The sequence below is a fragment of the Schistocerca piceifrons genome, chromosome 1 (assembly GCF_021461385.2).
Source record: "Schistocerca piceifrons isolate TAMUIC-IGC-003096 chromosome 1, iqSchPice1.1, whole genome shotgun sequence".
In the NCBI taxonomy this organism is placed as follows: Eukaryota; Metazoa; Arthropoda; class Insecta; order Orthoptera; family Acrididae; genus Schistocerca; species Schistocerca piceifrons.
The window spans coordinates 457,201,208-457,220,027 of NC_060138.1; the positions used below are offsets into that span (position 1 = coordinate 457,201,208).

At 50.1% G+C, this 18,820-nt stretch overlaps 14 non-coding genes across 14 annotated transcripts; all 14 read right to left on the reverse strand.

Annotated features, from left to right (window-relative positions):
- Positions 1-651: 651 nt before the first annotated feature.
- Trnah-gug lies at positions 652-723 on the reverse strand. The gene has a single exon. It is a non-coding gene; the product is annotated as a tRNA-His (tRNA).
- A 386-nt stretch (positions 724-1,109) lies between these two features.
- Positions 1,110-1,181, reverse strand: Trnae-cuc. The gene has a single exon. It is a non-coding gene; the product is annotated as a tRNA-Glu (tRNA).
- A 445-nt stretch (positions 1,182-1,626) lies between these two features.
- Positions 1,627-1,708, reverse strand: Trnal-uag. The gene has a single exon. It is a non-coding gene; the product is annotated as a tRNA-Leu (tRNA).
- Positions 1,709-2,455: 747 nt separating this feature from the next.
- Positions 2,456-2,527, reverse strand: Trnah-gug. Its single transcript has one exon. It is a non-coding gene; the product is annotated as a tRNA-His (tRNA).
- A 386-nt stretch (positions 2,528-2,913) lies between these two features.
- On the reverse strand, positions 2,914-2,985 carry Trnae-cuc. The gene has a single exon. It is a non-coding gene; the product is annotated as a tRNA-Glu (tRNA).
- A 445-nt stretch (positions 2,986-3,430) lies between these two features.
- Trnal-uag lies at positions 3,431-3,512 on the reverse strand. The gene has a single exon. It is a non-coding gene; the product is annotated as a tRNA-Leu (tRNA).
- A 747-nt stretch (positions 3,513-4,259) lies between these two features.
- Trnah-gug lies at positions 4,260-4,331 on the reverse strand. The gene has a single exon. It is a non-coding gene; the product is annotated as a tRNA-His (tRNA).
- A 386-nt stretch (positions 4,332-4,717) lies between these two features.
- Positions 4,718-4,789, reverse strand: Trnae-cuc. The gene has a single exon. It is a non-coding gene; the product is annotated as a tRNA-Glu (tRNA).
- A 6,703-nt stretch (positions 4,790-11,492) lies between these two features.
- On the reverse strand, positions 11,493-11,564 carry Trnah-gug. The gene has a single exon. It is a non-coding gene; the product is annotated as a tRNA-His (tRNA).
- Positions 11,565-12,457: 893 nt separating this feature from the next.
- Positions 12,458-12,539, reverse strand: Trnal-uag. The gene has a single exon. It is a non-coding gene; the product is annotated as a tRNA-Leu (tRNA).
- Positions 12,540-13,286: 747 nt separating this feature from the next.
- Positions 13,287-13,358, reverse strand: Trnah-gug. The gene has a single exon. It is a non-coding gene; the product is annotated as a tRNA-His (tRNA).
- Positions 13,359-14,251: 893 nt separating this feature from the next.
- Trnal-uag lies at positions 14,252-14,333 on the reverse strand. The gene has a single exon. It is a non-coding gene; the product is annotated as a tRNA-Leu (tRNA).
- A 747-nt stretch (positions 14,334-15,080) lies between these two features.
- Positions 15,081-15,152, reverse strand: Trnah-gug. The gene has a single exon. It is a non-coding gene; the product is annotated as a tRNA-His (tRNA).
- Positions 15,153-15,538: 386 nt separating this feature from the next.
- On the reverse strand, positions 15,539-15,610 carry Trnae-cuc. Its single transcript has one exon. It is a non-coding gene; the product is annotated as a tRNA-Glu (tRNA).
- Between the last annotated feature and the right edge of the window lie 3,210 nt (positions 15,611-18,820).

Here is an 18,820-nt window from a genome sequence, read left to right on the forward strand (position 1 = left end):
TCTCCCACTGGAAGCGTCTCTTTAGGCCATCCAACGCAAGAAAAAGCCGTGCCCGCCGTATGGTAGCGACGCCACTTGTCTGTAGCTGTCGCAGTTAAGGAGACAGCGTCAAGAGACGTTTTCGTGCCGTGACCAGGTTTCGAACCTGGGCTTTCCTTAACCACTAAAGTATCGTAGCTGTAACTGTCAGACGGAGTTAGAATGCTCCATGTATCAAACATATGTGAGCTCAAGGAGGTTACACTTGAAGGAAAAGCGGCAGGTTAACGCGATCACATCAAAACCCCCGGCAGCTACGGGATTCGAAACCGCGCCTACAGAGAGACTGGTGCCTTAAACCAGCGCCTTAAAGCGCTCGGCCACGCTACATGCGCTGCTTGGTGCGCCAGTGTTCCTAGCATTTGTAGAAACAGTGCACGCCACAGCTTCCTGTTCTGCTGCGACTGGCTGCTCATCCATCGCACTTCAAACGACTGCCCTTTTCGACTACAGAGAGCAGCGGACGTCTGCGCTCTGGGAGGCGACATTACGTGTTGGGGATGAAGTGGTAGTGCTAACTGCGGCCTGCGGAGCACGAGTGAATAAATCAAGAGAGTACTGTCATTTCGAGTACTCGCCATTGCAACGGCAGCAAGGCAAAACTTTCAAAATTGCCGTGACCAGGATTCGAACCTGGGTTATTGCGGCCACAACGCAATGTCCTAACCACTAGACGATCACGGCCATGGCCACGGAGGCGCCCGCGAAGACAGCTGGCTGCAATGCAAGTGGCGATACCCAGCAAAGCCTAGGCCAAGGTGTACGCCACAGCAGTGTCAGACACGGTCTCCATCACATGTATACGAGCAAATGAACGTGCCTGCGCTGTCAGGACTCTAACTACAGTGGTTAGCTGCATTCACCTCCGTGGCAATGTCTTGCAGTCCTCCAAGCCTCTTGACTACAGGTACCGGTATGTGGCTCGATAACAAGTGGATAGACGCCGCATCTCTCTCGCCGTCAGGTGTTGCCGCGAGTCATACTTAACGTAGCTTTCTGCACGCGTCAGCGTAGCGTCAGTCGAGCAAAGTCGAGACAAGTCGCATAGGAGGAGCAAGAAAAACGCGCAAGTCCGGTACCGGGAATCGAACCCGGGCCTCCTCGTTGAGAGCCAGGTATCCTAGCCACTAGACCAAACCGGATAACGACGGAAGTGCTCTTTCCAGCGAACGCAGCAGCCGCCCACGGTTAACTGACGACAACTGTAAAAAATCCACTCTCTCGCGTTATAGAACGGCGTGCTCCGGACGCATTTCGTGGAGACGAACGCCAGCAATGATGAGAGCAAAAGGTGCCTACAAATCCTGTCGTTGCACCACGCACTGTTCTACGACAATTCACCAAGCAGACGCTCACGCGTTGTTGTGTTGTTTCCTTTGCGGGCAATGAGTGCATCTGCCTTCGACACAGGAAACATTACACGTTCGGCAGCTGTGGGATTGGAACCCACGCCTCCGAAGAGAATGGTGCCTGAAACCAGCGCCTTAGACCGCTCGGCCACGCTACCTACACAACACGCGCGTCACAAGAGCTGCGTCCTACCCCACGAGAACACACCGCAACGGCACAAAAATGAGACGTAAAAAGTGGCAACGGTGGGATTCGAACCCACGCCTCCGGAGAGACTGGTGCCTAAAACCAGCGCCTTAGACCGCTCGGCCACGTTACCGTTGGACCAGCAGCGGCAAAACGTTTCGTTTGTACTACAAAGATCACTTCGAAATGGAAGTATCTTGGCAATCGCCGTGCCATGTATTTCCACTGCTCTCCCACTGGAAGCGTCTCTTTAGGCCATCCAACGCAAGAAAAAGCCGTGCCCGCCGTATGGTAGCGACGCCACTTGTCTGTAGCTGTCGCAGTTAAGGAGACAGCGTCAAGAGACGTTTTCGTGCCGTGACCAGGTTTCGAACCTGGGCTTTCCTTAACCACTAAAGTATCGTAGCTGTAACTGTCAGACGGAGTTAGAATGCTCCATGTATCAAACATATGTGAGCTCAAGGAGGTTACACTTGAAGGAAAAGCGGCAGGTTAACGCGATCACATCAAAACCCCCGGCAGCTACGGGATTCGAAACCGCGCCTACAGAGAGACTGGTGCCTTAAACCAGCGCCTTAAAGCGCTCGGCCACGCTACATGCGCTGCTTGGTGCGCCAGTGTTCCTAGCATTTGTAGAAACAGTGCACGCCACAGCTTCCTGTTCTGCTGCGACTGGCTGCTCATCCATCGCACTTCAAACGACTGCCCTTTTCGACTACAGAGAGCAGCGGACGTCTGCGCTCTGGGAGGCGACATTACGTGTTGGGGATGAAGTGGTAGTGCTAACTGCGGCCTGCGGAACACGAGTGAAAAAATCAAGAGAGTACTGTCATTTCGAGTACTCGCCATTGCAACGGCAGCAAGGCAAAACTTTCAAAATTGCCGTGACCAGGATTCGAACCTGGGTTATTGCGGCCACAACGCAATGTCCTAACCACTAGACGATCACGGCCATGGCCACGGAGGCGCCCGCGAAGGCAGCTGGCTGCAATGCAAGTGGCGATACCCAGCAAAGCCTAGGCCAAGGTGTACGCCACAGCAGTGTCAGACACGGTCTCCATCACATGTATACGAGCAAATGAACGTGCCTGCGCTGTCAGGACTCTAACTACAGTGGTTAGCTGCATTCACCTCCGTGGCAATGTCTTGCAGTCCTCCAAGCCTCTTGACTACAGGTACCGGTATGTGGCTCGATAACAAGTGGATAGACGCCGCATCTCTCTCGCCGTCAGGTGTTGCCGCGAGTCATACTTAACGTAGCTTTCTGCACGCGTCAGCGTAGCGTCAGTCGAGCAAAGTCGAGACAAGTCGCATAGGAGGAGCAAGAAAAACGCGCAAGTCCGGTACCGGGAATCGAACCCGGGCCTCCTCGTTGAGAGCCAGGTATCCTAGCCACTAGACCAAACCGGATAACGACGGAAGTGCTCTTTCCAGCGAACGCAGCAGCCGCCCACGGTTAAGTGACGACAACTGTAAAAAATCCACTCTCTCGCGTTATAGAACGGCGTGCTCCGGACGCATTTCGTGGAGACGAACGCCAGCAATGATGAGAGCAAAAGGTGCCTACAAATCCTGTCGTTGCACCACGCACTGTTCTACGACAATTCACCAAGCACACGCTCACGCGTTGTTGTGTTGTTTCCTTTGCGGGCAATGAGTGCATCTGCCTTCGACACAGGAAACATTACACGTTCGGCAGCTGTGGGATTGGAACCCACGCCTCCGAAGAGAATGGTGCCTGAAACCAGCGCCTTAGACCGCTCGGCCACGCTACCTACACAACACGCGCGTCACAAGAGCTGCGTCCTACCCCACGAGAACACACCGCAACGGCACAAAAATGAGACGTAAAAAGTGGCAACGGTGGGATTCGAACCCACGCCTCCGGAGAGACTGGTGCCTAAAACCAGCGCCTTAGACCGCTCGGCCACGTTACCGTTGGACCAGCAGCGGCAAAACGTTTCGTTTGTACTACAAAGATCACTTCGAAATGGAAGTATCTTGGCAATCGCCGTGCCATGTATTTCCACTGCTCTCCCACTGGAAGCGTCTCTTTAGGCCATCCAACGCAAGAAAAAGCCGTGCCCGCCGTATGGTAGCGACGCCACTTGTCTGTAGCTGTCGCAGTTAAGGAGACAGCGTCAAGAGACGTTTTCGTGCCGTGACCAGGTTTCGAACCTGGGCTTTCCTTAACCACTAAAGTATCGTAGCTGTAACTGTCAGACGGAGTTAGAATGCTCCATGTATCAAACATATGTGAGCTCAAGGAGGTTACACTTGAAGGAAAAGCGGCAGGTTAACGCGATCACATCAAAACCCCCGGCAGCTACGGGATTCGAAACCGCGCCTACAGAGAGACTGGTGCCTTAAACCAGCGCCTTAAAGCGCTCGGCCACGCTACATGCGCTGCTTGGTGCGCCAGTGTTCCTAGCATTTGTAGAAACAGTGCACGCCACAGCTTCCTGTTCTGCTGCGACTGGCTGCTCATCCATCGCACTTCAAACGACTGCCCTTTTCGACTACAGAGAGCAGCGGACGTCTGCGCTCTGGGAGGCGACATTACGTGTTGGGGATGAAGTGGTAGTGCTAACTGCGGCCTGCGGAGCACGAGTGAATAAATCAAGAGAGTACTGTCATTTCGAGTACTCGCCATTGCAACGGCAGCAAGGCAAAACTTTCAAAATTGCCGTGACCAGGATTCGAACCTGGGTTATTGCGGCCACAACGCAATGTCCTAACCACTAGACGATCACGGCCATGGCCACGGAGGCGCCCGCGAAGACAGCTGGCTGCAATGCAAGTGGCGATACCCAGCAAAGCCTAGGCCAAGGTGTACGCCACAGCAGTGTCAGACACGGTCTCCATCACATGTATACGAGCAAATGAACGTGCCTGCGCTGTCAGGACTCTAACTACAGTGGTTAGCTGCATTCACCTCCGTGGCAATGTCTTGCAGTCCTCCAAGCCTCTTGACTACAGGTACCGGTATGTGGCTCGATAACAAGTGGATAGACGCCGCATCTCTCTCGCCGTCAGGTGTTGCCGCGAGTCATACTTAACGTAGCTTTCTGCACGCGTCAGCGTAGCGTCAGTCGAGCAAAGTCGAGACAAGTCGCATAGGAGGAGCAAGAAAAACGCGCAAGTCCGGTACCGGGAATCGAACCCGGGCCTCCTCGTTGAGAGCCAGGTATCCTAGCCACTAGACCAAACCGGATAACGACGGAAGTGCTCTTTCCAGCGAACGCAGCAGCCGCCCACGGTTAACTGACGACAACTGTAAAAAATCCACTCTCTCGCGTTATAGAACGGCGTGCTCCGGACGCATTTCGTGGAGACGAACGCCAGCAATGATGAGAGCAAAAGGTGCCTACAAATCCTGTCGTTGCACCACGCACTGTTCTACGACAATTCACCAAGCAGACGCTCACGCGTTGTTGTGTTGTTTCCTTTGCGGGCAATGAGTGCATCTGCCTTCGACACAGGAAACATTACACGTTCGGCAGCTGTGGGATTGGAACCCACGCCTCCGAAGAGAATGGTGCCTGAAACCAGCGCCTTAGACCGCTCGGCCACGCTACCTACACAACACGCGCGTCACAAGAGCTGCGTCCTACCCCACGAGAACACACCGCAACGGCACAAAAATGAGACGTAAAAAGTGGCAACGGTGGGATTCGAACCCACGCCTCCGGAGAGACTGGTGCCTAAAACCAGCGCCTTAGACCGCTTTTTTTTTTTTTTGTTTTTTTTTTTTTTTTTTTTTTTTTATAAAAAAGGCCTCCCTTCTCCCCTTACAGCCCTCCTTGCGCTCTCCATGAATGCCGTCCTTGGCGAGCTTCATCAGCTATAGTCAAAAGAAATCAAAGTCTCCAGATTCACTGGCGTCGTACAACAGTACACAAAAAGAATACTGGTTCTTCCGGATTACAAGGAGTTCATTGCCTCGTCTTCTTTGTAATATAAGTGCAACGAAAAATAGAAATCTCTCTCAAAACCAAGGGAAAAAAAAAAATGTCTCTTGCCGCAAAAAACAAATAATGAGGAATAAGAAAGAAAAGAAAACTTCAGGTTCTTCAAGCGCCATAGGTGAAACGATAACGAAAATAGTATTCAGTGTTCGCTTGTACTTGGGAACTTCACCGTGGAAATGTTAACAGTAATGGTGGATTGACTTTAGAATCACCCAATTCCCTGTTTCTCAAACAGTATTTTTAACATGTTTCCAAAATCCCTTTTAATGTGCGGGAACTGGTTTCTTCGCCAATATGCCGTTTCCATATAAGCAGTAAAGGCAGTAATATTGTCTTCTCCGTGGTTAGTGATGACGTAATTGACAAAATGACCCAGCATCCACATAACAGTATTGTTTTTCGTTTTGGGGTAAAACCGTGTATCAGGCCACAGGAGGATATCAGTTGTATAAAGACTTTCAGTGCTACGTGTGAGCAGCGCCAATCGTTTCCGCACCCAATGCCAGTTGAACTGATGCCCGCAGCAAGTAAACCTGTGCCTCAGAGTGTCTACCAATCCACATTTGAGGCAGTTGTCAGTAGCACTTAAGCCAATGCGGTTGAGGTTTTCGTTGGTTGGAACAAGATTGTGGACAACTTTATACCAGGCGGAAATCACATCGGAGGAATGAATTTTTAGAGTAATATTGGTCCACACTGCCGTCCAGACGATTCTTGGGTAGTGCATTTCAATTGTAGTTGGAGCTTCGTACTTCTGCCACTGAGCAAGTAAGAACACTGTCGTGAGACAAGGAGTTGTGAAAACACTGTCACCTAAGTAACTCATTTCGAGGTAATAAACACCGACATGTTGCAATTGAAAGTTGAGTTTACCGATGTCAATTGGCGGTTTCATACATTTAGGGCGAACAATGCGAAACAGCTTCGATGTGATAGTATGGGGCATCGTGGTAATTATCACAGTTGTTCGTTTTATATAGAGTGCTGTCGCCTTTCGACGGATATCATTGAGTTGCAGGCCCCCAGCTTGCACTGACTTAGACAGTGTGGTATAGGTTAACTTAAAAATATGACCGAGCCACACAAACCTGCTGGACAAACGCATGATCTTATGGGCTTGCATTTTGGGAAGAGGGAACACCTGAGCGACATAATAAGCTTTACAGAGTATGTATGTATTCAAAATCCTGATCTTCTGGAGGATATTTGTCGATCGCCATGTGTTTTCCACTATAGCTCCCTGTATTCGATTGGCAGTAAGTTTCCAGTTTTTAGCTGCCATACGTAAGGGACACCTATCGATGATGATACCCAGAGCAACATGTTGTTCGACGATCTGCGCCCACGGTATAGCAAGAGATTCGAAGCCCCGTAAGCGTAGAACCTTACATTTACCCTCACTGAGTTTCGCCCCAGAAGCAGTGCTGTAAGTATCAATCTCAGCCCGCAATTGGGCCACTTCAGACTCATGACGTAGGATAACAGCAACATCATCGGCGTAAGCCCTCACAGTAAGATTGCTCCCTAAGACAGAAAGGCCACTTAATGTGATACACAATCTCTTCAGAAATGGCTCGAGCGACAAAACAAAGAGCGACATCGACAACGGACTGCCTTGCGGTACACCGCGTCGTATGCTAACAGCTTGTGTCAGCTGACCGTTAACTGTGATCCTAGCAGTAATGCCGGTTATCATATTCCGAATGACTGCCACAGCTCGTTCTTCGAGTCCAATTCGTTGCAGGATGCGTTCTAAATAGTGATGACTAACGCGGTCAAAAGCTTTGCAAAAGTCAAGAAAAAGGAAAGCACATTTGATGTTGGTTACGGCCGCTACTGAAATAACGTCTCTGTACTCTGCAACCGGAGTCATAATGGATCTCCCTGGAAGGCAAGACTGATGTGAATGAATAACTTTCCCAAGGATGGGGGCCATTCTGCTATTAATCGCTCGGGCAATCGTTTTATAATCAAAGTTCAATAATGTGATTGGACGGAGATTATCAACTCGCTTGTGACCAGTTCTCTTCGGGACTAAAACAATTCTACCCACTTTCAAGTCGGCAGGAAGAGGACCACCACTCATGACTTCATTAACAATTTCAGTAAAAGTACCACCAAGGACATTCCAGAATTTGGTATAAAATTCCTTGGGCAAACCATCAGGACCAGGCGATTTAAAGGAAGGCGACTTGGAGATCAAGGCTAAAACTTCCTCGGGAGTGAAATCCGATAAAAAGTCGACATTGTCAGCAGGACTAATCGCCCTATCAAAAACATTGACCACTGCACTGACAGCAGGTTCATTGACAATCTCACTGGAATACAGTCGCTGGAAATGTTGGTGAATTTCACTAATAATGGCCGCTTGAGTAGAGAGTAATTCCCCATTATCTCTTTCCAAAACATCAATGAAAGCCCGGCGGCGGCGTGATAAATGCTTGAATAAATGGTACATAGATGTCATTTCGTCGGCTAAAACAGATTTAGGTTTGGATTTAACTTTCAGACCTTCCAATTGTTGACGCTTCAAGCTGACAAGTTTAGCCTTGACACGTTGAATTGATGGAAAGTTAGTGTTGGTCGCAGTGGATGAATCATACAATTAGTCGCAACACAGTGTAGTAAAACTCAAAGGTCTTCTTGCAGGCGCGTGCTTTCTGAGCACTATAATAAATGAGACTTTTTCGAAGCTTTGGTTTGGCAACAGTGGTCCACCACATCGCTTTAGTCGGATAAAAAGTGATGGAACGCAAACAAGTTTCCCACACATGTCTGATAACGTCAAATAATTCAGCGTCCGCCAGATGCGATATGTTTAACATCCACGGGGAACGAAATAATTTGGTAGGCTGTCGATTTAAGTGAATTGTTGCCGCAACAGCGCAATGGTCGGTAAAACTAGCCGGGATTACGTCAACCGCTAGGAGTCGGTCACTGATACAGTCCGATAGATAAATTCTCTCCAGACGGCTGCATGAAGTAACGGTGAAAAAAGTGAATTTAACTAAAGTAGGATACTGCAGTTCCCAAGCATCTTTCAGCTTAATATTCTTAACTAGCTCGTGCAGTTCTTTACAGTAGTTAAAATTAGGGGACTGATCGTTTTTACGTAGAACACAGTTAAAGTCACCTCCTATTATCAGGTTTTGAGGACTTCCCCGCAACAGATACGTAACATCCTCCTTATAAAAACGTGACCGTTCGAATTTGTTGCTGTTGCCTGACGGGGCATATAAGTTAACAAGGGTGACATCAAAAATTTTACAGCCCACTCCTCGACCGGAATCTAAAAACTCGATCTCCCCAACTGGAATACCTTCCCGTATTAAAAGTGCGGTACCTGTACTTTCTTCAGGAGCAACGTTTGATATGGTTTTAAAACCAGAGATGAAGAGATTCAAAACAGTAACTTCCTGTAACAACACAATATCAGCGTCAGATTCGTATAGAAACTGCTGTAGGGCCGCAATTTTGAGATCAGATCGAATCTTATTTATGTTCAGGGAGACGAATTTGTACGCTTGTGCCATTAGTACAGTGAGGTACGGAAAGGGTCACTAAACAACACTGGTCGCATTACAAGGGCATAGAAACTTCGGAATGGTCTGCATTGTCGGGAGGATCACGAACAGTCACTTGGGTGTCGTTGGGTTTGTTTTTCTTCCGTACGGCGTTGACGTTCGGTTGAACTTTGTTCCTACTACGTGCTCTGCTAGGGAACACATCGGCAGACGGAGGCGTGGGAGGGTCCTGAGTGACTTCGCAGTCCATAACGGGATGTGACGCCTCAGCCATCTGATCTGCAGAAAGAACTGACTCAGAAGGTGGACAAGTTTGTTTGTTGTCACTAGCACGAACTACGTGTTTGTTTGTAGACGGACTTTGACTTCCTTCAGTTTGTACACAAACACTGCCTTCCTCGTTACGCTTATCGGGAGCACGCGCTTGTTGTGATTCGTCCTGTGGTGACGTCGCGACTTCAGGCGGCGGGCTCGGCTGTTGTGATGCCAAAGCTGCCTGTACGTCACTCGGAATGACGTCAATAGCCGCAACGTCGACAGCTGCGTGCGACGGTTCAGAAAAACGTGAGTTAGTAACCGTAACCGGCATCTCTTTCGGGACGTCATGTTCTAATTCCTGGAGATCTTCGTCCGGACTATCATCATCACACGTTCGTCGCCGTTTGTGGCTCAGCAGCTGCACGTCAGATTTGGAAGCAGGCGGATCTGTAACCGGGTTTGAAGGAAAGGGTGGAAAGTCGGCAACAGGCAAACCAGGCTCCGGGGGCAATATTTCACTATCACCAGGGCGTTCGATGTCCGTGATTGGTGCCTCCCTAACAAGATCGGCCAATGTCAATTTTCTACGCTGTTCCAAAGTACTTTTGAGAACAAAGACACGTTTAGGGCAGTTCGTACGCAAGTGGCCAGTTTCGTTACAAATAAAGCATGTGCCTGGTTGCCCACTGTACGTGACATGCACTTTATACCCACAAACAATAAGATGGGAGGGGATATCTTGCTTGACGTGCATTTCGACTGACCGGACGCCACTAAAACACTGTAACCGATGTTGGCTAGACCAACGTTCGTTACGGATTTGCTTGACCTCCCCATACTTCGTCAAAATCTCACGTAAATAACAGTTTTCAACTTCCGGCGGCAGGTTGTACACACGGACATTTTTATATTCTACATCAGCATTGGATATGAGAACAGTACTCACCGAGGCGTCACGATGACGGAACTCAGCTCTGCTACCATGTTTTAACAGAATCCTCTCCAGTAACACAGGGTTTAACAACTTGACGAAGAAACAGTAGAGATCTGTGTCGTAATAGGCAGTATGAACCTGGTCAGACGTAATACCAATGACATCCACTATGAAATCGTGAACTTCCATGGAACTCGGTTGAACATGACGTGTAGACTTGTCAAATTCGAAACACAGAGTACATTTCCTTGGGAACAACCTGGACGACATATCCACTTATTAAACGGTCGAGACCGCTAACACAGAACGACACAAAACACTAAAAGCGAAGTGAAGTGACGGAAACACAAGACAGCAAATCTAGCAAACAACGTAAACAAAGAAAGTAGTCACGGCTTGCACACGCTATTGCGGAGCGAAGGCACAACACGTGCGACCTGCACGGCGTCGCAAGCGGAACTGAGACCGCTCGGCCACGTTACCGTTGGACCAGCAGCGGCAAAACGTTTCGTTTGTACTACAAAGATCACTTCGAAATGGAAGTATCTTGGCAATCGCCGTGCCATGTATTTCCACTGCTCTCCCACTGGAAGCGTCTCTTTAGGCCATCCACAGCAAGAAAAAGCCGTGCCCGCCGTATGGTAGCGACGCCACTTGTCTGTAGCTGTCGCAGTTAAGGAGACAGCGTCAAGAGACGTTTTCGTGCCGTGACCAGGTTTCGAACCTGGGCTTTCCTTAACCACTAAAGTATCGTAGCTGTAACTGTCAGACGGAGTTAGAATGCTCCATGTATCAAACATATGTGAGCTCAAGGAGGTTACACTTGAAGGAAAAGCGGCAGGTTAACGCGATCACATCAAAACCCCCGGCAGCTACGGGATTCGAAACCGCGCCTACAGAGAGACTGGTGCCTTAAACCAGCGCCTTAAAGCGCTCGGCCACGCTACATGCGCTGCTTGGTGCGCCAGTGTTCCTAGCATTTGTAGAAACAGTGCACGCCACAGCTTCCTGTTCTGCCGGGACTGGCTGCTCATCCATCGCACTTCAAACGACTGCCCTTTTCGACTACAGAGAGCAGCGGACGTCTGCGCTCTGGGAGGCGACATTACGTGTTGGGGATGAAGTGGTAGTGCTAACTGCGGCCTGCGGAACACGAGTGAAAAAATCAAGAGAGTACTGTCATTTCGAGTACTCGCCATTGCAACGGCAGCAAGGCAAAACTTTCAAAATTGCCGTGACCAGGATTCGAACCTGGGTTATTGCGGCCACAACGCAATGTACTAACCACTAGACGATCACGGCCATGGCCACGGAGGCGCCCGCGAAGGCAGCTGGCTGCAATGCAAGTGGCGATACCCAGCAAAGCCTAGGCCAAGGTGTACGCCACAGCAGTGTCAGACACGGTCTCCATCACATGTATACGAGCAAATGAACGTGCCTGTGCTGTCAGGACTCTAACTACAGTGGTTAGCTGCATTCACCTCCGCGGCAATGTCTTGCAGTCCTCCAAGCCTCTTGACTACAGGTACCGGTATGTGGCTCGATAACAAGTGGATAGACGCCGCATCTCTCTCGCCGTCAGGTGTTGCCGCGAGTCATACTTAACGTAGCTTTCTGCACGCGTCAGCGTAGCGTCAGTCGAGTCAAGTCGAATAAGAGGAGCTACAAAAACGCGCAATTCCGGTATCGGGAACCGAAGCGTGGCCTCCTGGGTGAGATCCAGGTACCCTAGCCACTAGAACACACCGGATAACGACGGCAGTGCTCCTTCCAGCGAACGCAGCAGCCGCCCACGGTTAACTGACGACAACTGTAAAAAATCCACTCTCTCGCGTTATAGAACGGCGTGCTCCGGACGCATTTCGTGGAGACGAACGCCAGCAATGATGAGAGCAAAAGGTGCCTACAAATCCTGTCGTTGCACCACGCACTGTTCTACGACAATTCACCAAGCAGACGCTCACGCGTTGTTGTGTTGTTTCCTTTGCGGGCAATGAGTGCATCTGCCTTCGACACAGGAAACATTACACGTTCGGCAGCTGTGGGATTGGAACCCACGCCTCCGAAGAGAATGGTGCCTGAAACCAGCGCCTTAGACCGCTCGGCCACGCTACCTACACAACACGCGCGTCACAAGAGCTGCGTCCTACCCCACGAGGACACACCGCAACGGCACAAAAATGAGACGTAAAAAGTGGCAACGGTGGGATTCGAACCCACGCCTCCGGAGAGACTGGTGCCTAAAACCAGCGCCTTAGACCGCTCGGCCACGTTACCGTTGGATCAGCAGCGGCAAAACGTTTCGTTTGTACTACAAAGATCACTTCGAAATGGAAGTATCTTGGCAATCGCCGTGCCATGTATTTCCACTGCTCTCCCACTGGAAGCGTCTCTTTAGGCCATCCAACGCAAGAAAAAGCCGTGCCCGCCGTATGGTAGCGACGCCACTTGTCTGTAGCTGTCGCAGTTAAGGAGACAGCGTCAAGAGACGTTTTCGTGCCGTGACCAGGTTTCGAACCTGGGCTTTCCTTAACCACTAAAGTATCGTAGCTGTAACTGTCAGACGGAGTTAGAATGCTCCATGTATCAAACATATGTGAGCTCAAGGAGGTTACACTTGAAGGAAAAGCGGCAGGTTAACGCGATCACATCAAAACCCCCGGCAGCTACGGGATTCGAAACCGCGCCTACAGAGAGACTGGTGCCTTAAACCAGCGCCTTAAAGCGCTCGGCCACGCTACATGCGCTGCTTGGTGCGCCAGTGTTCCTAGCATTTGTAGAAACAGTGCACGCCACAGCTTCCTGTTCTGCCGGGACTGGCTGCTCATCCATCGCACTTCAAACGACTGCCCTTTTCGACTACAGAGAGCAGCGGACGTCTGCGCTCTGGGAGGCGACATTACGTGTTGGGGATGAAGTGGTAGTGCTAACTGCGGCCTGCGGAACACGAGTGAAAAAATCAAGAGAGTACTGTCATTTCGAGTACTCGCCATTGCAACGGCAGCAAGGCAAAACTTTCAAAATTGCCGTGACCAGGATTCGAACCTGGGTTATTGCGGCCACAACGCAATGTACTAACCACTAGACGATCACGGCCATGGCCACGGAGGCGCCCGCGAAGGCAGCTGGCTGCAATGCAAGTGGCGATACCCAGCAAAGCCTAGGCCAAGGTGTACGCCACAGCAGTGTCAGACACGTTCTCCATCACATGTATACGAGCAAATGAACGTGCCTGTGCTGTCAGGACTCTAACTACAGTGGTTAGCTGCATTCACCTCCGCGGCAATGTCTTGCAGTCCTCCAAGCCTCTTGACTACAGGTACCGGTATGTGGCTCGATAACAAGTGGATAGACGCCGCATCTCTCTCGCCGTCAGGTGTTGCCGCGAGTCATACTTAACGTAGCTTTCTGCACGCGTCAGCGTAGCGTCAGTCGAGTCAAGTCGAATAAGAGGAGCTACAAAAACGCGCAATTCCGGTATCGGGAACCGAAGCGTGGCCTCCTGGGTGAGATCCAGGTACCCTAGCCACTAGACCACACCGGATAACGACGGCAGTGCTCCTTCCAGCGAACGCAGCAGCCGCCCACGGTTAACTGACGACAACTGTAAAAAATCCACTCTCTCGCGTTATAGAACGGCGTGCTCCGGACGCATTTCGTGGAGACGAACGCCAGCAATGATGAGAGCAAAAGGTGCCTACAAATCCTGTCGTTGCACCACGCACTGTTCTACGACAATTCACCAAGCACACGCTCACGCGTTGTTGTGTTGTTTCCTTTGCGGGCAATGAGTGCATCTGCCTTCGACACAGGAAACATTACACGTTCGGCAGCTGTGGGATTGGAACCCACGCCTCCGAAGAGAATGGTGCCTGAAACCAGCGCCTTAGACCGCTCGGCCACGCTACCTACACAACACGCGCGTCACAAGAGCTGCGTCCTACCCCACGAGAACACACCGCAACGGCACAAAAATGAGACGTAAAAAGTGGCAACGGTGGGATTCGAACCCACGCCTCCGGAGAGACTGGTGCCTAAAACCAGCGCCTTAGACCGCTCGGCCACGTTACCGTTGGATCAGCAGCGGCAAAACGTTTCGTTTGTACTACAAAGATCACTTCGAAATGGAAGTATCTTGGCAATCGCCGTGCCATGTATTTCCACTGCTCTCCCACTGGAAGCGTCTCTTTAGGCCATCCAACGCAAGAAAAAGCCGTGCCCGCCGTATGGTAGCGACGCCACTTGTCTGTAGCTGTCGCAGTTAAGGAGACAGCGTCAAGAGACGTTTTCGTGCCGTGACCAGGTTTCGAACCTGGGCTTTCCTTAACCACTAAAGTATCGTAGCTGTAACTGTCAGACGGAGTTAGAATGCTCCATGTATCAAACATATGTGAGCTCAAGGAGGTTACACTTGAAGGAAAAGCGGCAGGTTAACGCGATCACATCAAAACCCCCGGCAGCTACGGGATTCGAAACCGCGCCTACAGAGAGACTGGTGCCTTAAACCAGCGCCTTAAAGCGCTCGGCCACGCTACATGCGCTGCTTGGTGCGCCAGTGTTCCTAGCATTTGTAGAAACAGTGCACGCCACAGCTTCCTGTTCTGCTGGGACTGGCTGCTCATCCATCGCACTTCAAACGACTGCCCTTTTCGACTACAGAGAGCAGCGGACGTCTGCGCTCTGGGAGGCGACATTACGTGTTGGGGATGAAGTGGTAGTGCTAACTGCGGCCTGCGGAACACGAGTGAAAAAATCAAGAGAGTACTGTCATTTCGAGTACTCGCCATTGCAACGGCAGCAAGGCAAAACTTCCAAAATTGCCGTGACCAGGATTCGAACCTGGGTTATTGCGGCCACAACGCAATGTCCTAACCACTAGACGATCACGGCCATGGCCACGGAGGCGCCCGCGAAGGCAGCTGGCTGCAATGCAAGTGGCGATACCCAGCAAAGCCTAGGCCAAGGTGTACGCCACAGCAGTGTCAGACACGGTCTCCATCACATGTATACGAGCAAATGAACGTGCCTGCGCTGTCAGGACTCTAACTACAGTGGTTAGCTGCATTCACCTCCGTGGCAATGTCTTGCAGTCCTCCAAGCCTCTTGACTACAGGTACCGGTATGTGGCTCGATAACAAGTGGATAGACGCCGCATCTCTCTCGCCGTCAGGTGTTGCCACGAGTCATACTTAACGTAGCTTTCTGCACGCGTCAGCGTAGCGTCAGTCGAGCAAAGTCGAGAGAAGTCGCATAGGAGGAGCAAGAAAAACGCGCAAGTCCGGTACCGGGAATCGAACCCGGGCCTCCTCGTTGAGAGCCAGGTATCCTAGCCACTAGACCAAACCGGATAACGACGGAAGTGCTCTTTTCAGCGAACGCAGCAGCCGCCCACGGTTAACTGACGACAACTGTAAAAAATCCACTCTCTCGCGTTATAGAACGGCGTGCTCCGGACGCATTTCGTGGAGACGAACGCCAGCAATGATGAGAGCAAAAGGTGCCTACAAATCCTGTCGTTGCACCACGCACTGTTCTACGACAATTCACCAAGCAAACGCTCACGCGTTGTTGTGTTGTTTCCTTTGCGGGCAATGAGTGCATCTGCCTTCGACACAGGAAACATTACACGTTCGGCAGCTGTGGGATTGGAACCCACGCCTCCGAAGAGAATGGTGCCTGAAACCAGCGCCTTAGACCGCTCGGCCACGCTACCTACACAACACGCGCGTCACAAGAGCTGCGTCCTACCCCACGAGAACACACCGCAACGGCACAAAAATGAGACGTAAAAAGTGGCAACTTTTTTTTTTTTTTTTTTTTTTTTTATTTTTTTGCGCTCTCCAAGTTATGCCTTCTTCGGCGAGCTTCATCAGCTATAAATAAACGGTGCTGCTTGCAAACAGAAAAGACGAATTGTTGCACTGTCCATTCAGTTGAAAACCGTAAACTTCTCGGTATGGTTCCTTGGAAGACGTTGGTGTTCAAGATGAATTGATGAAATCGGAGATACGGGATTGCTGCGAGGAAAGTTTCTTGTGGCTGTCCACCGCTAGTGAAGCATCAAAGGAAAACGAAAATCCTCTTGAAGTGAAAGTGCAGGCCTATATTGACAGCTAAGCAGTCGCTTCGCGCCTTCACGCCTTAAGATAAAAAAATGAAAGAATAACAGCGCATCAGGCGCTTTACACCTAAACTCAATAAAAAAGAATAAAATTTAAAAAAAAGGAGAAAAAGCAATGACTGCCTGAGTTAGTCCACTCAGTCACAGGGAAGGAACAGCCTTCATACGTCCCATTATATTATATTCAAAATGCTTCGTGGCGGCCATTAAAATGGGTAATGAAAAAAGGCACAAAAAGTAAAAGAATCGACACATATCAAAGGAATGAATATACTCCCGAACTTTCCGAACTGTCCGGCAGATAAAGGGAAGTAAAACACAATCCTCCCCGACGTGTTTTAAAAAGGAAGTAAAAAATCCTCTGTTCTTAAAAACCAAACAATCTCCGTGGCAGCGGCGTGCGCAACGCACCCGTGAATGTACGCCGATAACGGAGGAACCAGACGGTATAAAAAAATGAATTAAAAACAGAAAGAAATCACTAAATGACAGCAAAACACAAACACACACGAACACAGGATAACACTGTGTTAAACTTTTCGTCGTAATTTCCACATTGCAGTTCTGCACAAGCGTAAGCATCGTACTTGTTATGATTCTCTGTTCCTGTAGCATCAATTTGCATGAACTATGTATCCGGAGCCGGAGACAATGCAAAACACAGAAGTAAAGAAAAGTTGCAGCAGTGAAGGGTTGATTACAACAGTTTGTCGTGGGCAAATGCAAGTGCAATTTGCAGAAAATTGGCAAAGATTTTGGCATAGTCTTTCCTGGTTTTAGTGAGGTCATGGTGCGTGGATAAATAAACCAGATAGGCATAGTCGTCCGTAAGTCGCAATTGCAGGAGGGCGAACACAGTGTGAGCCACGATCCATGCAGTGGCGGCACGCTTCGTATGCGGATATGGGTTGAAGTCTGGGATCAAAGCCGTGTCCGCAGAAAAAGCGGCAGCGCTGGTCCGGTTGATAAGTGCGAGCATCCTGGCGGCAATGTTCCAAGTCGACCGTGACCGCAGGCACACGAAACGATGTTCTAAGGTGTCGTCTTGGCGACAGTCTTCACACAAGCTCGATGGAGATAAGTGAATGCGGCGCAGCTTTTCGTTGGTGGGGAGAATGCGGTTAACCACTTGGTACCAAAAGCTGCTGACGTCCGCTGACAGGAAGGGAGCATGAACGTGAGCCCACACCGTCCTCCACGCAGATCGCGGGTAGCGCGCCTCCATCTTATTACCGACCGGCCGTCCTCTTAGTCCCTGGTAGACACGTTTCACAGTCCGTGTTCGATGGTCGAGTACTTCGGCGGCGAGATAACTTTTTTGAATGAAGTATTCTCGAACATAACGCAGCTGAAACGGGATGGTAGTCGGGTCGAGAGGTGCTGCTTCAGATAGAGGCCGATGAATAGCGAACAGAACAGCTGTGGGGCTCGACGGATCCTGTTCAATAGTGACGCTCGTCCGATGAAGGAGCAACGCTGCGGCTTTCATAGCAAAATGAATGAGGCCGAGTCCACCCTGTTCGCGTGGCAAAGTACATGTTTCGTAAGACACCTTGAAAATATGTCCCCGCCACAGTAGCCAATAGGCTGCCTGTGTTATGGCTCTGCCCAAATTCTTGGGTACCTGAAATAACTGTGCGAGGTACCAGGCTTTGCTGAGCAAGAAAACATTTATTAAAATCACCCGCTGTGTTAATGCGAGGGTGCGAGTAGCGGACAGGCTAGCCATAGCTCGTATGCCATTTAAGACAATACGCCAGTTGTAGGACGCAGTCTGTAACAGATTGGCCTGAAAGCGAACACCCAAAATTTTGTGTTCCTGCTTCACTGTAAACCATGGGCGTTTGAAGCCACGTGTCGCTGCATAAATAGGCAGAAAAACCGTCTTACGGGTATTGATGCTCGCACCGGATGCACGTTCATACTGTGTAAGAACTGCGCGTATTGTAGCAAAGTCGGTAGCCGAGGACACCAAGAGACCAAGGTCGTCAGCATAAGCGCGACAAACGTGCTTCTCATTCCCAATACGTATTCCCCTACAAACACTGTGCAATTTACGCAACAAAGGATCTAAGGAAATAGCGTAAAGCGCCATTGACAGAGGGCACCCTTGTTTGACTGAACAGCAGAGCGGAACAGGTTCCGATAAAAGTCCATTGATACTAATCCGTGAGGTGGAATTTTTGAAAAGGTTAAAAATCATAGTTATATACTTTACACCGAAACCAAACTTCTGGAGCACTCGCCGGAGATATAGGTGGCTAACTCTGTCAAAAGCCATTGCAAAATCGATGGATAAAATGCCAAAAGGAATCCTATTCGTCGAAGCATAGGCAATGGCATCTCGGTATGTCGACACAGCACCATAGAGAGTGCGGTTCGGCACTGCACAGTATTGAAAGGGACTAATCAGTTTGTTCATGACCAGCTTCAAGCG